Source organism: Aquila chrysaetos, chromosome 3 (assembly GCF_900496995.4).
Source record: "Aquila chrysaetos chrysaetos chromosome 3, bAquChr1.4, whole genome shotgun sequence".
NCBI classification, from domain to species: Eukaryota; Metazoa; Chordata; class Aves; order Accipitriformes; family Accipitridae; genus Aquila; species Aquila chrysaetos.
This window is the reverse complement of record NC_044006.1, coordinates 7,173,575-7,181,055: the sequence shown is the minus strand read 5'-3', so window position 1 is coordinate 7,181,055 and position 7,481 is coordinate 7,173,575.

Sequence of the window (7,481 nt, the reverse complement as noted above, 5' to 3'; positions counted from 1 at the left end):
TTTCTCCCAGAGCTGTGCATACATTTCTGTGCATGCAGGTTACTTTAGCTGCGTGAACAAATTAGTAAGTAAGTACGCAGCTAACCAATTACAGCCATTTGTGAACACAGCTACTTAATCTCAGAGCTCAGTTGCGATAAAGTTAAATGCGAGTTAGGAACAAATTTACGCACACATTTTGCATGCAGTTATAGACCTTCTTTTGAGATCACAGTCTGCAAAAGCTAAGTGCTCCTCATCTCATACAATCTATTCTGGAGAAATCAGAAAATATAACAAAAATTCTCTTAAAACTACCTGTCCGTCTGCACAGATAATGTAAGACATACATTAATGATTAACAGCATACTTCTCATCACCTACAAAAGGAGACTGAAGTGGACTCTCTCCTGCAGCATGGATTACATTTTCAGAAATGTCAACAATTTCCAAAAAATGTTTTGGCAAGATGGCATTAAATTTTGACATCAGTGGTATCGTAATCTGAAGGAAGTCCAATTAAAAAAGGCTGCTAATAAAGATAACATGAAGAAGGGAGCAGATTCTGCCCCTGTATTTTGCCCGCATTTATGCTGGGCACATGCTCGTAGGTGGTTCCGGTCTGAAACTCCTGTTGTATTTGAAAGGCCTTTTGAATTGCGGTGTTGGAGAGAGGAAAATCTCACACACGCTAGGGCTCCTATTCCTGTCTTGGTGCCTTTGACTTAGGCCATTTTTTCTTATTTACAAAAGGGTATGGACAAACCCTTTTCATCATTTCATTATTTTCTTTTCCACGTCTAAAACATATTCTGGAGTACTACTGGCTCTGATGTGTTTCTGGCTTGATTACAGCTCAGTAAAATTAGCAGCTTTTCTGGAATTGAAGGAAGGGGACCGAGCAGAGGCTCTACAGCGGCGCTGGCCCTTGTCTGCAGCAGCTGGTACACAGCGGAGGATGGCGGAGCTCCCTCCCTTGTGGAAACCAGCAGCAGCTCAATCAGAAATTTTACTCCATGCTTGGAACTGGAAGGCACAATGTTTCAGTAAAGTATTCTTTTCCCCAAAGGGTAACCGGTATTGAGATTTCAGATGACATTTATTAACAATATGAATTCAAGAGATTAATAAGACTATTAAAACTTTTCCCGAGCAATAAGCCATTTGCAGGATGAAGAGAAGGCAGCAGAATAACGGGATGAGCAAAATTCGACACAGCGATCACGGTTTAACAGCCAAGTCCTACAAGCACAGAGGAAATCCTAATAAATTTCCTCTGCTCTGGGAAAAGGAAAGCAAAATAGACACTATCAGGGAAAGTGTATTTTGGGGGAAAATTGCTGAACAGAAAATACAAACTGAATTCTTCCTGGAAGTAAAATTAATATAACCTACAATAAAGTTAGCATTCTCAGACATCCGAAAGTAAAGCATCAAACTCAATGGTGGTGTAAATAAAGTCTCTTTTCACCTCTCAGACATGGCACCAAATCACAATTCAGAGAGTGATGGTGGCAGTTAAAACAAATTCTTGGAGGCGACGGATCAAGCCCTTAAATGGAGACCAGAGCCTGCTATCAATAATTTCCAAGTTGATAACTGGGCTGTCGTGGCCGATCCTGCAGCCAGCTGCAGGAATGAGTCAGGACCTGCTCTGGGCCAGAGGGAGCCCACACAGGGACCAGTGCGGAGCCGCTGGCACGGCCATGAACTTTGCTCACATGATGCTCCCAGAGAGATTGGATCTATAAACAATATACATAATCCAGCCTCAAATCCACGCCTAAGCGAACAGACTGAAAAGGCCCCGTCACCAAAACACCTGAACCATATCATGAAATATCGCCTCCTTTTTCTCCCCACCCACGCAGCAGGAAGAGAGCTTAAAGGTTATTAGTAAGAGTGCTTGTTTGGGTGGTTGGGCTGGGTTTTAATTGCTGAACAAAATGAGGGAAGTTTGCTGCGGATGTTGTGGGAAAGTCGAGTTGAAAAGCGAAGTTTGCCTTTAATTCATAAGCAGCAAGGTTAATGATTGTTCTTATTTTATCTGACAAAGAATTTCTTAGTATTGATCCAGTTCCCTCTCACAGGGATTTTTTTTTTTCCTTCCTTTGAAAGAAAAATGAGTAAAATAAATAGCAACAATGCTCAAGAATGGAAATTCAGTTAGATTAAGCTCACAGTTTCTTTCCCTTTCTGGACACATACTGTGGAAACCTAAAACTGTCACCAGCTGGAAGTATTTTGCCCTTTCACAGGGAACTTTCTGCACCGAGGCAGGCATGCTAGGCATCTTTCTGACAAAGGGAAGAGCCACAGGGAGAATAAGGAGAAACGCCATGTTTACATTTACATTTTCTTTTACCTCTGGGCTTGTAAACCTGCATTAAATACAATTTCTGTATCAATATTGCATGATATCTTTCAAATCTCTTTGGAAAAAAATATCTTGATTTGTATAATTAGTCATTTGCCTTACAAAAGGGAGCAATAATCTGCCTCAGACTTCCTCCCCTGCTTCTGAGCGTCTTGCTTGTGTCTAGAGGCCTTATGAATTCTACCAACCCGTCGGTAACGGGAGCCCCCCTTCCTCTCCTCTTCTTTTTTCTTTATCCTAATTATATTTCCCTTCCGTCAAGCTGAGCTTTCTGTTTGCTGAATGTGTAACACGGTTTTGTAGCGAGCTGGTTGAGCACCCATCAGCCTCCTCCTAGGATTAAACCCCCAGCGCCGGCGCTGCTCTACTTGGCTTTTTGCTGAACTCATCCTAATGAGGACGCGTGAGGTGAACCGGCGCGGGAGCGGCGGGACGAGAGGGGGGCAGAAAGGCTGGATTCAAAGGCAGAATACTGATGACGATTCAAACCTGTGTTTATGGAGCTCAGCGGTCAGACTTTTTACTGTCTTTTGACATTCTTTCAGGCTAAATATTGTATTTCCTGAGTTGGCTGTCGTCTCCATCTGGCTGTTGGCTCCCGTACAGACTAACTTGTCTTTTAGACAGCTGGCCCTGTGGCTCTCAGCTAGTTACACAGTTTGTTGGCTGAATCCAAAACGAATTCACCTGGCTAATGAGCTTAATGGTTGTTAAGAAGATTCCGTAAATATTTTATAAAGTAAATTTCACTTCATTTATTTAGGCATAAAATGTAAAGAGATCCTATAGGACTATAATAAAATCTTCAGCCATATATATGCACATGGTTGGAATGACTAAAATGAACAAAAGGGTTTGGTATTTAATTTGGACAGATGCAGAATCAAGCCTAGATTTTCCCTGCTTTATTTTAACTTAAAAGACAACCTTGCTTGGCTTTTTAAGTAGGCTTTTTCTGTATGTTTGCCTATTTTAATGTACCTTTCTTCATTCCATTCCATCTTCAACTATTTTTTTCAAACTTTCTGAAGTAGCAGAACAGAGAAACCAGTGAAAAACAATTGTCTGTTGGGCCTCTTTAACTTCCCTGACACTCTGCTATAATAAATTTGTGGTTTGATGGCCATCTTAGGAAACGGAATTTTAAAATTCTGTGTGAATTTTAGAGGTGATTAAGAAAATGAAGTCAGCAGGATGTCTGCATGTGTGTAAAGGTAAAACTGTTCAGATATGCTGACAGCGTTGGCATTTGAGGTCTTTATTCAGCATTTCTTAGGCAGCCAAACCTTCTTTTTGGCCAATACTGCAAACCTGAGCACACTTCAGGCCCAAGCAAAAAGTGCAAATCAGGGTTTGAAATGCTCACGGCCAGATTCTGCGACTCCTTACAGCAGCGTGTTTCTGCAGTTACTCTTTGATGGACTTCTGGAAATATTCCACAGTTACACTGTTTCACTGAGTCCAATAGACTTAGTCTGGATTTACATCAGTGTAAAACTGAGAGCAAAATTTGACCCTGTAGGTTCTTTTTACTCCTTCCTAGATCCTAGGTAGGAGTCAATTGTTTGCAACATGAATAAGCCAGTAAATTTCATCATTAATCTTGGCTGGGCTATCCACAAATAGTTTAATGTTTCTTGTGTTTATCTTTGTTCAAAATATTTTCAGTAAATCTCTTTCTAATTTACATGTTTAACCCTCTTGTAAAAACAGGCCTTTGGTGGACTACGACCAGAAAATCAACTTACATACATTAACTGCCTTTATAGGAGGTACTTGCAGCTATGTAACTTGTTATGAAGTAAAATTTAATTCTTGTTTTACTATTGCATTTCAGTTCATGCCTAGAAAAAGAAAAACAACTGGTTTTTCTGTGTTTTCAACTAATTTACCTGTTACATTTGTGCAATTTTATGAAATAAATAGTTTTGCGAAGCGCTGCGCTGACCTATGCAATGGTCTTAGATTCTTCAATTGCATTTTAATGAGGCAAGAAGTGTGATTTTTGCCCAAATGGAATAAAATCAGATGATACGGTCAGAAAACCAGAAAAATAGCCTCGCAGGAAAATCTTTCCCTTTTAGCAGGAGGGAAGGGGGAGGAACAGGGTTTGTTACTTTCTCTGAGCTTCAGAGTGTGTTTCACTGAGCAAGGCGGTTACAGTGAACTCAGGATGGAGTTTGCAAAGGCTTCGGCAATCTGCTGGCAGTCAATTTAGCTTAAAGAGGTGAATAAATTTTGTGGATATAGTTTGCTAATTTGGTCTCAAGGAAACCACAGAAAAATTGGATCCTGAAGTGGTGTAATTTAGTGCATCTCCTTTGACATCAGTTGAGGTACACAGATTATCTCCCCTCAGGAGAATTTGTCCCAGATAAATTTCTCACTGAGTGGTTATCATAGCAAGGGCCAATGAAAAACTAAAAATAACATTGCTGAGGGAATAATTTGCATTAAATAAGTGTCTAAGATGATAGTGAATTAAGAGACTGTCCATTGGCTGTATTGCTTGTTTGATATTTAAAAGGAGTGCATTGACTGGAAGACTTGTGGTGATATTCAGGAAGGAAGCCACAGGGAATGGCTTCGCATTAGGATTCTTAGTGTCATCTATTGAGATGTGCCAACAGAAGAACAAAACTGATTTTTTAATGTATCGTAGGTTTCATTTTTTAACTTATCAACTTTCATTGCATCCATTTGCTGCTCAGACTGTTTTCCCAAAAGCGCACATCTTTTAAAACCAATGTGTAATTTTCTCAACTTAATATTTTGGTTAATAGATCATTTGGACAGCAAATATTATAATCTCAATGTATATTTTCTTCTACAAATTGTGGGGCTAACTTAGGGAGTGCACGTAATTTATATAAGTTAAATCTGCAAAATATTTAACATCAAGTGCCTTTTCAGTTCTAATATTTGCAGTTCACAACTGGTAGTGGGTTAGAAAATGAGCAAATGAGTCCTTCAATCAGAGAAAGGAAATAATACTGTGTAACTTACCCAACTATTCAGGCAGCTTGAATAGTAAGTCTTTTACTGTACCTGTGTCTCTTGGTTGCCTGCTTAAGGATTCGGGACCAAATTTCTCTTTCTCTTGTGTTTGTACCGTTACCTAAAGTGGTCTGGAAGTAAAGCTTAATAGACAATTTTAGAAGAAAGGATGCTTGGCTTTGTTTTTTTAATTTCTCTCCGACGTCATTAGTTGGTGTAATAACTTTCAGCTATAAGTTAGCAACATATTTAGAGAGAAACATAAAGTATGAGTAGCCTAACATTTGTAGCAGGTGGGAATTGATTAATCTGGTTAAATACTGTGATGACTTCTAATCAAAGCAAAGCAATGCAAGACTTTCTTGCAGGGTTTACTTGCCTGCAGCAAGCCTAACTAATGCTTCTCCTGCATCTCTCTAAATGAAATGCTAACAGACAAGCATTTTTCTCCTTGGTCAGGTATTTAAAACATAGTTTAAATGATTTCACATTTGAGCTTTCTGTTTGTGTGTCCCTATAAATGTTTAAAACTGCCGTTGTCACAGAAATTTTGTGGCAAGAAAAACAGTGGGGATTACAATGTTTTGCTTTGGTTTTTTTGTTTGTTTTGGTTTTTGCAAGAGACAGCCATACATAAGCAGTGTTGATACCAGACTCCTCCAAATACGCCTGTTGAAGTATCATATATGGATAAGGACAAAAAAATCCCCAAACCCTGAAGTTTTAATGAAATATTAAGATCATGTTAGATACATCCTTATTTTCCAGCACTCTCAAGCCTCTGTAAAGCTTGACGCCACATTTCCAGTGCTCCTCTGTGCTGTGCATACATCACTACTGCAGTACAGAAGCATTAAATTAATTTTTCCATCTTCCATCCTTCCACCTTTTCTTAATCTGAAAATTGTGCCAGCAGCATGAAGGGTAAAACACATTCCCTATGTGTCCTGCAAGACCCGTCCATTAATCCAAAAGGTAAATTCTCACAATTGCTCATGAATAGCACTTTTCCCTATTATTTGTAAGTGTATACGATACTTTACAAACCATGCCCACAAAAAAGTATCCTGGAAACCACACATTTACCATCGAGGGCCAAAGAAGACAATACCATTGAAGACGATCAGCCAGTGCATGGGAAACACACAGCACTGCAAGACCTGGGTTAGAAGTCCTCCTTCAGTTCCCCTCTAAACTTTCTAAGGAAAGCAAATTCATCCCAGAGGACCGCAACGTTGTGTAATTAACCATATGTAAACTAGAACTCCTTATACATGAACTGCAGCCACCTCTGGGATGGAAAAAGATCAAGTCTTTTAAAAGCATTTTTCCATTAAGTTTGAATAATTTCCTGGACGTGTCACTGAGTAATTTTTAATCAGATCTTTCTGATTCTGTCCAAGCAAAGCTGTCAAGAACAATAAATATCTATTATCTATCTTTGTGGTAGTGAATGCTTTAAAAAGATGCAGGGACAAAAACAATACATATATTTCACAGCTAAGGAATCAAGTCCACTGAACCCACCAATTTCTCTCCCTTGGCTGGTAGGTGTCTTTCCCAAGTGATAATCTGTTGTCATTTTTTTAACCTACTTTCATAAGGAAATGAGGCTCCTGAGCTCACATTCTGTCTTTCTTTTGGTCCTCAGCTGAAAACTTCCAGAAATGTTAAACTCACCAACAAATTGTGAAATCTCCATCTTCTCCATCATCAGAGAACCATCATTCAACCATCAACCGTCACCGTCATTCAAAACCACACTGGACATGGTCTTGGGCACCCTGCTCTGGACTAAATGGCCTCCAGAGGTGCCTTCCAGCCTCCACCATTCTGTGATTCTGCTAAAACTCCTTTTTTTTTTTTTTTCTCTCCAATAAAGCTATCAAAATATGTAAAATAAATACTAGGCAAAACAGAAAGAAAATCAAACAAACGTCCAAACAGTAAGTACTTCTGAAGAGCTGATAGTATTCAGTAATCACTCTGAGGTCAAAGGACTTGACAAGGGTAGCCTTCTCTGAGACTTCCATTCCAAAAGTCATTTCTTAACGTGCAGTGTCCTGCTTCCCAGCGTTATGCCAATCCAAATCTATGGGATTTTCAGCTTGAAACATTGGCTCTCTTT